Source organism: Heterocephalus glaber, unplaced genomic scaffold (assembly GCF_053883595.1).
Source record: "Heterocephalus glaber isolate CG9 unplaced genomic scaffold, H.glaber_assembly_v1.0 deba00000738, whole genome shotgun sequence".
In the NCBI taxonomy this organism is placed as follows: Eukaryota; Metazoa; Chordata; class Mammalia; order Rodentia; family Bathyergidae; genus Heterocephalus; species Heterocephalus glaber.
In genome coordinates, this window is record NW_028258161.1 from 15,629,282 (window position 1) to 15,645,865 (window position 16,584).

Below are 16,584 nucleotides of genomic sequence, written 5' to 3' on the forward strand. Positions count from 1 at the left end.
ACCTGGGATCCTACTCACAGTTCCCATGCCAGAAGCATCATGTCCAGGGTAGGAGAGGTAAGAGGCATCCTGAGCTCTGTGGGAATCTGTGTTCAATTCTGGTGCCACATTTTATGTAGAAAATGAAAGAAAATGGAGAAACCTGAGGGAAGGTCACCAGACTGGACAAAGGGCCAGGCACCCTGACTTTCCATGACAGCAAAGGCAGTAGGTCAGGGCGACCCTGTCTGTTATCCGAGGCAGAACAACTGTGAGTGCAAGGAAGACTCTAGTCCACTGCACAGAGAGAACAGGTATAGGGGAGCAGGGGGCGAAGTGTGGAGCAGCTGGGTGTCGGAACTTACTAATAGGATGCAGATAATGAGAAAGGAAGAGAACTTTTCCTTTGGTGGAAAAAAATAGAATCAAAGAGTGGATGTTCCAGCAGGCACATTCCCATTCAACAGGAGGGGGAACCTTTACACAGCCATCGTGCTTCAAAATGGAGCGGGCTGCCTGTCCCCACTGCGAGTGATCAGGAGGGGGCAGGTGATGTCAGCTGGAAGTTCCAGAGAGGACGACTGAGCTCAGGGCAAGGTGGGTCAGTCACACCCCAAGAACCCCATCCTCACTCCGATAAACTGTGACATATAAGACATGAATAAAGTGTACCTATCACACACATCTCAAGAAAAGATATTCACTGTACCAGCCGATACTTGTAATGTTTTCTGTTACAACATTACCGTCTGATGAGACAGGCACTGGTTCAGAAGGCTTTCTTTTCTTTTTTTGGTACTGGGGATCGAACTCAGGACCTTGTGCTTGCCAGGCAGGTGGCAGAACCACTGAGCTAAATCCCCGGCCCTAGAAGGCTTTCTAAAAACTGCACTGCAGACTGACAGGCACAAACACATTTTTCCTAGTTATTCACGCTACCAATTTCCCTTGTATAAGTGTATAATCAAATATTCTCTATTTAAAATGTAATTTGGGGTCTGTGAGTATAGCTCAGAGATACAGCACCTGCTTAGCTGCAAGAGGCCCCAGGTTCAGTCCCCAGGGCCAAAAATTTAAAAATAAAACAAAACAAAACGTAACACTGTATGAAACAGTTAGGCATACCCGCAGCTGTCTGGGTGGAGAATTTCCGCATTCAATACCCAAAAACCTCCCTGACATTTTCCTGGTAACATGAACTTGCTCCAGAGTCTAATTCAGCCTGTCATCTGAAACCCGAACTTATCTGTGCACATGTCATGATCAATGGGAGGGAATACAGGACTACTTACAACTCCGGTCTTACTATACCGTAAGTTATCTCAGTTGTACTGTAAATGGTTTGGTGACACTGGAATGATCAAATGTGTGTGATCGAAACAGAACAGTGTGCCTGCTGTAATGCGCACCCAAAATATTTTTACATCAACCAGTAAATATATACTTAGTAGCATACATCCTGACCTATAATTTAAGGATAAGTACATAATATAGCTACTATATAAACTTCATTTGCACTCTGTAAGCTTGGTTGTAATTTGCCCGTTATGTAGAAACACACTTCCAAACCCAGGCTTGGGAGCTCCTGGCTTCCTTGTGCAGCACCCGCATGAACATGCCATGCACAGCCTCGGTGGCAGCCGAAGGTGTCTCGCCGACAGGTAAGTGAGTTGGGAACAGGTTGTCCTCCCCCAAAGGACCCTCTCTGTGTATTACTCGGGTCCTGCTCTCCATGGCGTCTGGGGAAGTGTAAGGTGGAAAACACTACCCCAGGCCATATGCAAGCTTTCCAAACTCCACACTTGGGCCCTTGCTGGCTCCTGACGCAGAGCAGGAGAAGAGCCACCAAGGAACTGGCACAGTCCATCAGGCCACCTACTTTGGCAAAACCTGCATTAGGCATGCGGCTGCCACCCCATCCTAGGACCTGATACCGGGGCCAACTGCTCACATGCAAGTCCTGGCGTGCGTGACAGGATGCACTTGGCCAGACACCTGATGCTAGTGACACTCACAGCAGACCAAACTTCCAGTGCTCCTGCAGGGTGGGTGGTCTCGGGGCCCATCTCAAGGAGCTGGAAAGTTCACCCACCCCTCACAGTGAAAAGCACAGGAGCGGTGGGGAAGATGTGGTGCCCACGCTCAGGGCAGTTCTCACAGCCCCACTGACATCTTACAGGCAGTGCTTCTGGGCTGGAGGCCACCTCCTTGACGTCACATAACCGAATTCTTTGGAAAGGGTTCTGCAAGAATGCTTTTTGGCAGAGACCTGCCACTTTTGCACGAGCTATCCCAGCAGATCCCTCCATTCATTTTGTGGGAGCTTTCCACAAGGCCCAGCTGCCCCTGAACCACCGGGTCCTACTTCTAGGCTGTCTGACCCTGCCACAGCGGCTCCAGGGAGCCAAGTTCCGGGGCAGCTCCCTCTGGCCCCCAACGCCATTTAACAGTGCAGATGGAGAGCCAGGCGGGGAAAAGAAGGGAAACAGACAGAGGTGAAGAGGAGGAAGGAGAGGATTCTAAACCCAAATAGGTCCCCCACCCCACTCCCCGTCTACAAGCCTCTAGGTAGAAATGCTGTCGCAGGAAATAACACGGTGCCTTAAAACACAACGGCCACAGTAACCGGGAGTTCTAAAAACACCTGGGGGCACAGCACTTGGGGAGCAGTTATAGAATAAAGATGTTATGCTGTACCTGTTAGTCAAATCAAAACTTCTAATTGGATACAGAACAATTTCTCAAAGCTTTCGGCAGGAGGTAATCACTGTGTTGACTACATGGAGCATGGAGGAAAAAGGCTGCCAGGGAGCCTACTGTTTGGGCTGCTTCCATGCTGGAACGAACAAGGGGTGTGTGTTCTGCCCCGACCAGAGCCCTCTAGAAGATGGCAGGGTTTCTGATCTCTGCTCCCTCCTGTTGCAAAGCAATAAGCCTGACAGCACACAGTTCACCCAGTCACGCCAAATCCTTTGGAAACCAAACCTCAGTTTCAGTATCGCCTCGAGAAAAGACCTGGACATGGGGCTGTACAGAAATGGGGCTAGACAGCGGTACAAAGAAAGCCAGAAATTTAAATCAGGACAGATCCGTAAGCCAGGGACGCTGACTACATTTCCTATCCTTCCTAGCACCAAGCTTAAAACACCAACGAGCTCTGTAAACGGGACGATGGAAAGCACGGAGCCGCAGTTCTTAGCTGTGACAATTTGTCAGAGTACGGACACGGGTCGACAGCAGTACCCACCAGTACATTTTAGGTATGTGCAGCGTACTGTAGGTCAGGGAGACATCCATACACCCACTAAGCTGGGCATCGTGGGACACGGTTGTAATCTCAGCTACTGGGAAGGCTGCGGCAGGAGGATCACAAGCTGCGATCGGGAGGTGACAGTGAGATGTGAGCTGCGTCTCGTATCCCTGTATCTCTTACCCTCGGACACAGGGAGATGTTGAGGAGGATGAGCTGCACGGCAGGAGAAGAGCTAAATGTCACATAGGGGCACTAGCTACAGGCAGGAAAAACACTTGCAGACTGGCAAACAAGTAACAAGAGACCACACTGCGAACAATTAGTGACTTGTTTATACCTCTGAGCACCTACAAAAGCCAGGCACAGTGGTGGCGGATGCAGAAGAAAGGGTGAGACACAGACTGTGGTGGCTTATCTTGACTGCCTGGTAGCCTACGGTGTTGGTCTTGGGATCATATCTGGCCTCAGGCCCCGCCTCTTTGGCTCTTCTCCTCTCTCTGCTTCCTGGCTGCCATGAGGTGAGGAGGTTTCTTCCACTAAGCCCTCCTGCCGTGACGTTTGTGCCTCAGAGCCAGCTGACCATGGACTGAGACCTCTGAAACTGTGAGCCAAAATAAACCTTGCCTCCTTTAAGTTGTGCGCGTCAGGTATTTTTCCCCAGCAATGGAAAGATGAGGGATACATGGTGCTTTCCTTAAAAAGCTACCTTGGGTGGCATGTGTGAAGTGGTCACTACAGCTAGATGGGATCACACTGGAACAGCATTCTGGGGCATACTTTGGGAGGATGAGGAAGGAAACCCACTCTGGAGGAACAGGGAGAGAACACCACAGCTTCTACTTGAAGAGTGAGGAGGTGTGTCCAGGCATAGAAGGGGGGGTCCTGAACGTAAAGGAGAAGCAACAGCTGAGGCTGAAGTCCAAGGTCTGAGGCGGAGGCGAGGCCCTGTGCCTGTGAAGGACAGTGGAAGAACAAAAGCTTAACAACTAAGAGGCTGCTAGATGGTGATGGCGCTGTTATCTCCTGCTGAGGAGCGAAGTTTACAGGGAATGCAGGCAGGAGGGGAGGGTGGGGAGGGTGGGAGCTCCTGTGGGCGTGCACGGGAAGAATGGTGCCGATTCAATAACGACTCGGAAGTGCAGAAGCCCTGAACCGAGATGACAGAACTGGGCACCTCACCGTAGAGGGATCTGGAAGGCAAATGTATAATCAGGACACTGGAGAAAATCCCAAAGGGTAACTCCAGAGGAGCCAACAGGAAGTGGCAGACACGGGTGATGAGTCAGGCTCACAGGACAATGTTTCTCAAGCCTTAGGGGAAGAGGGAGGGAGTACTCAGAAAACCACAGGTGGAACTCCTAACAGCAAAGGGAAGCGCTGCAGAGCTTCTGTGAACCCTGGAACTCTATTCCACAAGGGTGGAGAGAGAATCTGAAGAGTTGGTGAGTAACCAAACCAAGACCAAGCCACTCCAAGGCAGTGTGACGGAGGTAACTGCGCGCGGAGCATCGGGTGAGAAGGGGCAGATGCTGCCTGCCCCGCAGGCTGCAGACCTGGGCTCCCAGCTGACCCTTCCTACAAACGAGGAGTGCAGTGTTCACATCGTGACTTTTTTCTGTGCCCAGTATGAAGCCAAAAGCCTGGTTATGAAACTTGCAGCTCATGGGATTTTTCAGTTGAGTACCGTCAGCGCTCTAGAAGTGTGGTCAGTTCCGCTGGCAAGAAGAAAAAGGAAATCTAAGCACAGAAGAAACAAAGGACTATGTGTTTGGATCAGATTCTCTGGGTATCTGGTATCTTTCCAAGTTGGAGGTTGTAGATCTTGGTATTAAAATAGCGCAAAATGTCTACTAAGTTATAGCCATAGGAACAGGAAGGAAGAAAAACTGAATTGTTGAAGACTAGAAAAACCATCCTTTCCACATAAGGAGCAGAAGGAACCACAAACAAATTCCAGCTTATATCTTCTCCATAAAAAGACAGACATGCTCTACCCAGCCCGGCAAAAGATGACCATAGCTGTGTCTCAGAGTTCGCCTAAAATATACCCCAGCCTTAGATGTGGACATCATACTCTACAAATATGTTCCCTGTTTGTGCATCTGTGTAGTGTCTTTATTTTGCTGCCCGTGTGTCTGTATGTAATCAGCCACCAGAAGACAGATGATTTCTCATTCTGATTTATGTTACTTAATACCCTAGAGGTTTAAATGCATAAATAATTTTGCAGAATATTATGCAAATTGCATGTTGATTTCCCCTATTACAAGGAAACTATTCCAGTCTTTTCAGTGTGGTTGAGTGGACAGTGCAATGGAAAAACCCCAGGATCTTGGGTGCTCTTGCCATTAACTTGCTGCATTAATTACTCAGGAATAATATACTACACAGGAACTGAACATCTTCCCAACTAATGGCAATGAATGGGAAGTAACCAAAGAATGTTACGCAGTGATTTGATTTTTGCCTTTGATGTTAAGAAAAGGATGACACTGTCACGGATTGATATAATCTTAGCAATTCTTATTTCTACTCTAGAATTTTTTTCAAGATATTAGCCAGAAAGAGCTTTTTGGTCATTTTCAAAAACAAAAACTTTAGAAAGGTAAGATAAAATACTCCATTAGTACGAAGGCAAAATCCTCTATCTTCCTTTCCCCTGCCTTCCTGTTCCAGGAATCGGGGACCCGGACGTGGCTACAGAGCCCCAGGGCTCTCTCATCAGCTCCTGGTTATTCGGCCTCTTCTCCTCTCAATCTGGGAGGCTCTACTGCATCCTGCCACCCCACCGTTCATCATAAACTTTCCCTGCGCCCTGTGATGGGAGCGAAGGTCGAGCCTTTACCCATGGAGCCTTTTTTGGAAGGCTCCGTGACACGGATGAAACATTAGAACTAACTTTTGCCCCCTTTATGCTCTACAAAATTTCAGTACATATTGGAAGTAAAGATGTACCATTTATTGTACTAATATCTCCTCTTCCGAAGTCAGCTGTCTTCTTATATCCAATGTCTTCGAAATCCCTCCAAAGTTGGCATCGTAGAGCCTTCTGGGTAGGGAAGGGTGGTACACACGGACACAATTTCTGATTCTAAAAGAATCCTCTTTTCGAGTGTTACATGATTCGCAGACATTTTCTCATTTGACCCCCTGCATGTAACTTTTCTTTGTTTATAATAAGACAACTGAGGCTCAGAAAGATTCAGTAACTCAGAAGGTCCTCATAGCTAGCAGACGGCAGAGCTGCCTAGATGACCGAACCTGGGGCAGATGATGCCACTCTGTGCTCCGTTTGTCACTCCTCATTGCAGTGTGTAACCCAAGTTCGAGGTGGGGCTCCAGCCCTGGTGCAGCAGCTGAGACCCTGGAGACACCCCTCAGTGCCTGTGAACTCCTCATTTGCGAAAAGGATCCATCCACACCTTCCATTCCAAGCTATCCTCTGTCTAGAATGTTTGGTTGGTGCTCTCAGGGCCCCAGGTGCACACGCTTCACTGGACGCCCTCGAGCCAGAGCTGCACCCCTGCCACCCTGGCCCTCCCCACCCATCCCTCCCTCCCTGCTGCCAAGACCCGCAGGCAACAGCTGTGCCACTGGTCACTCCACAGTTCTGTCACCAAACACTCAACCAGCCCCATAAAGGGGGACTGAGCGGCAGAACACAACACTCCATTGTGCTGGGCTCCATGTCGGCTTCATGTCCTCACTGCTCTCCCTTCTTCTGTGGACCCCCACCCCCACCAAGAAAAAGAAGTACTGGCTGCTTACTGGGGTAGCCAGAAGGAGGGGAAACGGGCAAGCCAGCACCGACTCCCAGCTGCGGGGAGACGTGTGGCCCACTCCAGATGGCTCCACACTATCTGGATTCCTAGTTTGGGTTGGTCATGTCTGTTTACTTCTTCACAGGCGTGGGGTGAGAGCACAATTGCACATTTTATGGTTATGAAGGGCACAGCCTGGCAACTCTCCGATTACTATTTCCACTCGCTGTTGCTGTCATTAGTATCAATCTAATTCCCCATGACACTCCATCTTTTATGCATTCCTCACACAGCAAGGACAAAGAAAGGCAAGAGAGCCCTGCAAAGAACAGTACAACATGAGAGCATGCTAATTCTGGTGAAAATTGTGGTATTATCGCCTCAAGTTTGGAGGGATGGGTTGTGGCTAAGGTGAAGTGAAAAAAAATGCTCCAAGGTTGAGTCTCTCTCTGCAGCACTGCCAAGTCTCCTGGCCCGATGGCTGGCAATGTACTGCTCAACAAGGAGCGGGGACTACACAGCAGTGCGGACAAGGGCAGGGTGGACAGGGGCGGACCTGACAAGCCACACTTTGGACCACTGGGCTTTTCATGAAGCCTCAGTAGATCAATGTGGGAATGTGTTTTGATGAATCCCCACAGCAATTCGCTTAATCGAGATGGATCTACAGAGTGCATACCATGAGCAGGTAACTAAATGCAGTGGGAAGTAAGTGGCCAGAACGTGTGCAGTAGCCATGGAGCGGTAAATGGCTGCTAGTAAGAGAAGCGCCGTGTGACTGGCCAGAGTGCGGCGAGGGCTCACTGTGCCAGTGCTCTTGAGCGTGGACCATGAGTTTCTTCTTGTATCGCTCCATGGAATGGCTGGTGCTCCACTTGAGGACAAAGCCAGAAAACACGACACCTAGCAGAGATCGGGCTCCCTACAAAACCCAGAAGCTACAAGCGACATCTCTGCGCAAGCCAGTTGTGCTGAGTGTCTGAGGGAGGTGAGCGCGCCTCTAGTTCAAACCTGGACACCCAGCTCACCTCCTGGTTGCTTGGTAGTGACAATGCCACAGAGCGGATCCCTTCTCCACTCACCTCTAGTACTTCCCAATGACAGCGGCCGCTATTCTCAGCAGTGATTCCCACCTTCCAAGGGAACAGCACCTCTCCTCGGGAGCAAATGCCCAATTCCTACAGATATGACTGAACTTAAAACCGTCACTGGCACCCAGGGCAAAGACCAGTGCGACTCACTGAGCAGGGCCAACAGCCTGGATCCTCTGTGGAAGAGGAGGGGCAGGAGAGCTCAGCGCCAGGGTGTGTCTGCAGCACTCCTCACAAGCCCAAGCCACCCGGGAGAGAGGAGGGTGCGGCTGCTGGGTCTGGGGAACCCAAAGGGGACTGCTGTGGACCAGCTCCCATGCCCGCAAGCTGGGTGACACCATGCAGGGAACTTCTCACCAGAGGTCGCAGAGACACCAAGCACGGTGATGCTGAAGCCCAGCGTTCCAGAGCTGCGGTGCCAGCTCCTGAGATGGGTGTTCCGGGGATCAAAACCAGCGGAACACACTGTCAGCCAAGCGAGCACCACAGATCAAAACGACCCAGTCTCTCCCTCCCCAGCAGGTCAGGTGTGCAGCGGCCACGTGTCCTCAGATTCCCTGCGACCACTGAGATGAGGGTAGGAAGAGCTTGTGTACTGCACGTCCCGCTCGCTCATCCTGCTTCTCTCGCTTTCCCACCGCAGCGCCTCCCTTCCAGAGACGCCCAGCAGCTCCTTCAGTGCCTTTCCTTCCATTTTCAGACAGCAGTGGCCAGCCGGCCTCAGAGAGGGCGCGGTGGAGAGAGAGAGGGACGGGCCCAGGAGGGGAGCGGGTGGGGCACAGGCAGTGTGGCTCTGAGTCACCGCGGAACCTGGCGAGGAGCGCGAGGTCAACACGGGGATGTTTTTAGGGCTTCAATAGAAGAGCCATTGCAAGACAACCATCCTACTGCTTTGCTACGAGGGCCCAGAAGTCGCTTCTCTTTGAGATGCGCAACGAGTAAACCCAGAGAGAGAATTTCACCACAATTATACCGACACCTCAGGTGACAGCCAAGAAAGAAAACTAAGTCAGCGGTGAACCCAGTCGTAGGCATTCTGAAACTGCACCATGTGGATGAGAATGACTTCACAAGCTGCCTGGTAGCGTACCTACCTCTCAATTAGACTCGCCTGACGCTTTCCCTTGCATTCATGGAGGCCGCAGGAGCCCTTTCCGTGGAAGAGCACAGTGCTCTTCCAGTCTCTCCCAAGACCCCAGAGTGGAGGAGGACTCACTGCTTATCTTTCCCTTTGACCTCAGGCTGTAACTGCTGGGACAATGAAATCCACGAGATACATCTGGGATGCAGTTCTCGGGATCAGGAAATCAGCCACTCAGGAACCTCAAGGGTCCCGGCTTCCCCAGTGATGAGATCGCACCAGCCACCTGCCAGGCTCTCGGGGGACTTGGCAACAGTGTCCACAAATTACAAAGAGGCTCTGGGCCACAGATAACAAGTCTTATTAATAAAACTAGTTCAGGGCCAATGCCAAAGAGACTGCAGCAGGAACAGCGGCAGATCACACTCGGTCAGAACAAAGGAGGGTGGAGAGATTTTCTGACCCTCATTCCTACTAAAACTGCAGCTAAGGCAAGGAGAGTTTATTTACTTTGTAAAGGTTACTTCTAGCCACAGAACTTTACACATCAGGCGTCACTTCTTTCCCAGTCACGTCCAGGCAACTTTCTATTCCTTGGCTAGACAACCGGGTCGACCTAAAGGCGAGTCCACACGCTGCCTCCCATTAACTGAACTGAGCTGTGTCGCTGCCGAGGATGAACGGATCTAGTCTAGTTACCACGGCCCCCCATTCCTGTCGTGCCTGGACAAACCCAACCTTCGCTGGCCTCAGAAAGAGTCCCTCAGCCAACAGAAGACAACGTGCAGGTCGGCGCATTCGCTGCTACCTGAGGTCGCAAGAGCCAGGGGCGCTGCGGGAATCAAAGCCGCACTTCTGCTGCCCCGAGGCTGCCAAACACTGAGTGGGCCTGATGCGATTCCAAGACCAGAAACCGAAAGGACAGGAGCCCGGTCCACGCCCCCACGGCCGCACCCTTCGGGTGGCTCCCCCCCCCCCCCAGCCCACTCCGAGCCGCTGTCCCGAGCCGGCGGGGGCTCAGGCTGGAAGAAAGACCCGACTTACGGATGCTGCGGGCGGGCGGCGCTGGACACCCGAGCGGGGAAGCGCGGCTGTGGGTCCCACACTGGACGCGGCCGCTCGCTGGACCCCGGCTGTGCAGCCCCGCGGCCTCTGGCGGAGCCGAGAATTCACACTGCAGTGAGAGGCAGCGGCAGCGGCGTCGGCGTCGGTGGGGCGGGGTCCGGAGCCTCCTCCCTGGCCGTCGCCACCCGGCCTGGCCCGGCCGCACCACGCCGCGCGGGCCTGCGGGAGCCGCCCCGGAAATTCTGCGAGATTGGCCCGAGCGAGGCGCTGCGCTGCGGCTGCTCTCAGGCTGCGCGGCCCGGGCTCTCCGCGCCCGCCTGCGCCCGCATCTGGGCAGCTGCGCACCGGGAGGCCAGGCCCGCGCTGGGGCCTGAGGAGCGGCTGCCTGGGCGCCCGGGCTCCGCTCCCGCCCGCGCCCTCCTCCTCCTCCGCCCCCGGCGCCCGAACAAAGGCCTCACCTTTATCCGCGGCGCTGGGCCGGGCCGGGCGTCCCATCCCCCGCGCAGGCCCTCGGGGCCGCCAGGAGCCGCCGGGCCGGCCCAGCCGAGCCCAGCCGAGCCGAGCCGCAACAATGAGCGCGCCCGCCGCCGCCGCCTCCGCCCCGCCACGCGGGCAAAGTTAGCGCCGAGCGAGCGAGGCCGCGCGCCAGGACCCTGCGGAGCCCCCGCGCGGCGAGCCGACCCACGAGCGAGCCCGCGGCTCCCGCCACCCAGCGATCGCGAGCTCAGCCGCCGAGGCTCCGACCCGGCGTCCTACGGCCTGGAGGGGGCAGCTGCGGAGACCCCCGCAGGACAATGACACTTCGCACTCTGGGTCCGCGTGCTTATTGCTCCAGCTCTGTCTGCTTTAGACGCCTTTGAAATGAATTGCCGAAGGGAAACGGGCGTGAGCACCGGCTAGCAAAGCCAGCTCGCTTGGGGGCTGAGAGCTTTCTCTGGAGCCCACCCATCTCTTGAGTTCCCAGCCCCCACTCAGCCCCCTGGCCTGGGGAGCTCGGTTTTCCAGCCCCCTGGCAGAAGGAAACCCCCTAAGCCCAGCATCCTTATTTCCGAGGCACCGCGGGCAGAACACTTGTAACCTGCAGAAGAAATCGCTCACATCGTACCTTCCCACTGACCAGATGGATGGTGGCCTCTTTTCTAAAATGCACTGACAAAAATTTCTGATAGTTCACCAGGCCTCGTAATTCTGTGCACGGTATGTGGTTGGAGAGAAGAGCTGGACAGCAGCACCGAGGATTTCTGATCTTACTGCAGGCTCTCCTGGCCTCACTCAGGACCAAGGGACTCAAGTCAATGATGTCAATCTGAGAAATGGGCTGGGTTTGGACCTGATTTTTCTGCACTTGTGGAGTCTTGGAGGCGACTCTGATGTGCAGCCCGATCCTTACACACTGCAGCCAAGGTCGTGTCCGTGCCCTGGGACCCTCAGAGGGAATTTTTCTCCCCTCCCTTCCTTTGTTTCTTTCCTTCTTTTGGTGCTGGGGATTGACCTAAAGCCTCCCACAGGCTGAGCAGGAATATTATTTAATCGGAAGCGGACTACTTCCAGTTCTGATTTGTTTTGACCGCAGCACTGAGAAACAGTTGAGACACGTACCGTTTTCCTCAGTATTTAGTTGGAGGAGTTGCTGGATCCTGTTGACCTCTACCTGCTGTGTTTCCACTCGGCCCCTGGAATGATCAGTATGCCCTAAACTGTCCCACCAGATCAAGTCCTCCTTCCGGGATCCCTCTTGGCCTGGAAGAGCACTGGCCCCCCTAGCCCCAGAGAGGGCTCTGTCCCTGCTTTCCTTCTCTCGTGCCAAACATTCATTAATCGCCAAGCCTGACTTCCCAAATACCTCCCCCGAGTCCTGGACAACCGCCCCTTGTCCGACCTACTCCTGGTACCTGGTGTGGACAGAGTCCCCTGTGTCCCCAGCCTTGTTCGATGCACGAGAACACAGTGTCACCTGCACTGTCAGGGAGAGCTCCCAACCCTTGTCCCTCAGGGGTGTATTCTCCACTCCAGTTGGAAGAGCCCTCAGAGACTCCGAGCAGGCCCTGTAAGTTCTGTGCTTGAAACCTGCTCGGGGCTTCCCTTCTTTGGGCAGCTCTGAGGACCAGGCCATCCTTCCCCAGTAGCCCTGTATTTGGCTGCCTCATCCCACCAGGGCCTCTCCACCACCTCCCCTCTTCCAGGTCCCCCTGTTCCCCTGGTGACCACTCAGCCCCTGTCACTGGGTGCTGGGACCTCAAACACTGGTAACCAAGGAGCTGTGCCGCTGGCAAGCTGTGTCACTCTGGGCGTCTGCCTCTCTGGGATGGGGACACTGGTGCTGCCTGCCCACAGGCCTGCAACAGGGAGTCAGTGGAGCACGCGGGAGTGCAGGACAGGGCCTGGCTGTGTGGGCAGAAGCCCGGAGGGTCTGTATTTCCCCATGTCTGGCCTCGGGCCTCCCACAGACCTCTTTACCCCCTAAGCTTTTCTGCCTGGGGTCTGGACTGAGAATGGGCAAGTATTGTGGGATGAAGACCTGTTTTTTGAGAAGTTTGAAGTATTAAGAGAAATAGGTTATGGTTAAACTTGATCAGTGAAATAAAATTCAAACTTAAATTACCCAGAAGTTCATGAAAACATGAAAAAAATAGATTGTTCACCTATGGCTGTACTTGGAGTTGACAGATGAAAAATGTTGTCAGTAAAAACTCTGTAATGATTTGTTTCCCAGAGAGCAGCCAGTCCATTTCAAGGATTTAGAATGGGCCCACTAAAAACATGTCTCCACCCTCAGGAGCACTGTGGGTTCAGTGCACCTTGACATTTTCAAACCATGCTGTGGGTCATAATGAATAGAGAGGACTGGGCAGGGCTGAGCTACCTTCTCAGTTCCCACCCCTGGCTTTTCAAAGATTTGAGACAGGATCTCAGTCCTTAGCCAGGTTGCTCTCAGGCTTGTAATTTTCCTGCCTCAGCCTCTAGAGTAACTGTGACTGCAGACATGTGCTACCGCACTCAACCTGTTCATCCTTTCTCTGATAAGGATTTAAGGCTTAAAAAGATTAAGCTACATGCAGGAATCAGACCTGAATCCAGAGTCCGTTCCAGACCCTGAGCTGTCACTGTGGACTGCCGTCTTCAGGGGGTGACTGAAAACTACAGTGAAAGTCTAAATTTAGAAAAAAACTTACTACTGTAAAAGACATTGCCAAGAATGAAGGGCTAAGCGTCCTCGAAGCAAGGGGGAGTATTCTGAGTATTCGGAGGGGATTAATGGCAATGTGTCTTCTGCTATAACACAATTTTGTTTATACACTCACTGTATTTAGGGTCACTCCCCACTGAGCAAATGTTTACAGCAACTTCTCTCAAATAAAAACATGATGCTGCGTCCTCATTCACCTCATTCACCGAATCTGGCACTGTGAGGCCCTGGCTCGTCCCTAAAGCTGAAGTGACCACAAGGGATAAACGTGTGGAATTTGCTCAGGATATGGAGGCAGCCACAACAGCACAGGCAAAGACACAGCAGAGGGCTCAGGCGCTGCAGAAAATGTCAGGGATGACAGGATGCATGTGTCAACGCGAGGAGTATTTTGAGGGGAATTAATGGCAATGTGTCTTTTCCTGCAATACATTTTTAAAAAAATTTAAATGTTCACTATTTTTTTCATACTCAGAGTGTGCACATGAGCTATATTGGCAACCATGGTGTGCGTGGCCACGACCGCACTTTATGTGCACCGTTAATTATGGATTAAGTCTCAGTTGGAGCTGGCTAGAGCCTGGGGTGGGTCCTGACCTGCACTGCATGGCTGGAGTGTTGCGTGCCGTCTTCTCCATCTCTGAAGAATGATACTGGTACCTTTGCCTTTCACATTTCAGCTAGGCACTTGGTGGGTTTCAAGTGAACTCCATTATATTTTTATACCCAGTCCTTTTCACTTCTCACTTCCAGGTCAGTCAAAGGCCAATTCTGAACCACTCCAATCAAAAAGAAAGGACTCCAGCGCCTCTCCTGGCTTGGGACCAAGTGCTTGAAACCGAGGTCCCTGGGTTATGTGAAGGACTCATCCAATAGCTGTGCTTTGTGTCATTATTTTTTAAACAGTGATATCGTCTTTAATAGCTGTACTTTATCATCTTGTGTTCTCGTGACTCTAGATAGCTTCTTATTATTTTTTCCGACACAGGCATCTGTATAGGGTCTCAGCATACAGCTGTACAAATCTGAGCAAGTCTTCAGGAAACACAGACAAGAATCAATCAGACCCTCAAAAGCTAATTAATGTAACACTGAGCCCCTGGGAGCGGCTGTGTTACAGTGCAGACCGCAGTGTAAGGCTGCTCAGCACCAGGAGCACACTCCAGTGCGGTATGCTAGGTTACCTTTCCAACCAACCTTTCTGCTTATCCAGAAGTATAAATATATGAATATGAATACGAGTGCATACCCTGCGCTTTATAAAGAATAAACCTCTCACCAGCCCTGGGTGCTGGTGCCACTATTTGTCCCATTTAGGGTGAGAACACAGAGGGCTGAGAAGCTGCCTCCATCCTGCAGAGGGCAAGTGGACACCAGTAGCAATCAGACTCGATCACATCGGCTCCGGTGCTGTGTGTCATTGCGTCTCTGTGTGACACTGTCTCGTACGTCCCCTGTTAGTATCGCACAGATAATGCCAATCAGTCAGTATCTCACACAGGCAGCTAGGACTGAGAGAATGGACCAGAGCGAGGGCAGGAGCCAGAGCCTCAGAGGACCCGAACCCACTCCCCCGCCTGGGATGATGAGGGAGGCGCGGCAGGCCTGCCATGAGGTGGCGCTTGTGAAGGTTTCTCCTGACACTCAGCAGAAATCAGACCTGCTGTATCTTAGGATAACAAGTCACTGGCTAATAAAATAACATGAGTTCCGGTTAGCAAATTCTAGGACCCTGACCTCACCAAATAGGAAGGTGGTTAGGCAAGTTTTTGCGAAGCGGGCTGGACACACAAGGTTAGCACGGGGAGAGAGATATCTGAGTGGAAGGTAGGAGGGCTGGAGGGCATGACACAGGGAGGGTGTTGTGGCTTAGATGTGTTCAGAGACTGGCCTTTGGAAAGGTGACCTCGGCGGGCCCCTCCGCTGCTGAGTTTCTGGCTGAATGTGCTGTTGGGATGGAGCCTGGGTGGAGGACTGGGTCGCTGGTGTTGCGACCTGGAAGGCTCGTTCCTCACCCCGGCTCTTCCCTTTGCCCCTCTGCTTCCTGGCTGCCATGGGCTGAGCAGCTTCGCTCCTCGTGCCCTTCCGCCATGGTGTTTCTGCCTCGGAGCCGCTGACTGTGCTGTGGCTGGACTCGACGGTGAACAGACTCCGAGGTGGCCATGCAGCCTGCGAATGGCTCCAGTCCACCTGCAGGGGACAGAGCCCCTTAGAGGCTTGGATGGCCACGAGCAACTTCTGTCTACAGCCTGACTGCAAACATGGCCCGCCCACTTGTGCAGCCCCCAGACACTGTTCTTTGCTGGTATTGCACCTGCTCACAGAGGAAGCCCAAGAAAGTCCCTGCTGCGTTTTGTCTCCTGCTGTCCGCAGGTGAGGGCCCCCTCTCCCCCCGGGCCTGGGCTGACCTGGGGCAGTGAGTGCAGGAAGCCATCCGCCTGCAGAACAGCCCTGCCCCTCTCTACCTCGGCACATGCTCCCAGCATCTCTGCCGTTGTCTGTGTTTTACACCCTTCTCCTGGTTCCTTCAGGGTAAGACTCTGGCAATGCTTTGTCTGTTTTTATTTTAAGAATTTCATTGCATTCCCAGCCCTCTCCATTTGTTACTCTGCACACGGTGTGTTTAATTTTGCTTTATCGCTTTCTTTAGGCCAAGCGTTGTAATCGTCTTTATAATTAGACCCAATAGATTTTTGTAATTAAATCCACCCAGCTAATAAAAAATGACAGAAGAGTCTGGGATGGTAGGAAACACCCTTTGACCAGCGTTTATGTGCAATCCCATGGAACAGTTTTAATAAAGGCAGGCCAAGCTACCGCTCATGGAAACTGTAGGGCATGGGCTCTCTTCAGTGGTGGGGGCCAGATGCATTCCCTCAAAGATGACACCAGCACCCACTTTTTCAGGGACACCTGCATAGTGTCCGGGAGATTCCTGAGGGTACTGAGTAAAACCTTTTTGGCACTGGGGATGGAACCCAGGGCCTCACATGTGCTAGCAAATGCTCTACCATTGAGTGACCCTTAATAATCAAGTACGTGGGACTTCAGTCTTGAAACGGACATGCTTACATCTCCCTTAATAAACTCTACATTGTTTTGATGTTTGCTCCGAGAAATGTAAGGTCTTTCTTTCATTTCTATTTTTTAATTACTTAGTGTGGCTT

The 16,584-nt window shown here is 52.4% G+C and overlaps 1 protein-coding gene across 12 annotated transcripts in view; it reads right to left on the reverse strand.

Moving 5' to 3' along the window:
* The window catches only part of Frmd4a (FERM domain containing 4A), a 521,224-nt gene that overhangs the window by 175,996 nt on the left and 328,644 nt on the right, over positions 1 to 16,584 (reverse strand). The window contains exon 1 of one of the 12 annotated variants that reach the window (XM_013078476.3): positions 10,689 to 10,783. The exons of 10 other annotated variants lie outside the window; for them this stretch is intronic. The gene's annotated coding sequence lies outside the window, so the exon portion shown is untranslated. Of the gene's footprint in view, positions 1 to 10,209; positions 10,340 to 10,688; positions 10,784 to 16,584 lie in introns of those variants that run through there. One more of the 12 variants, XM_004861769.4, reaches the window with a different exon arrangement.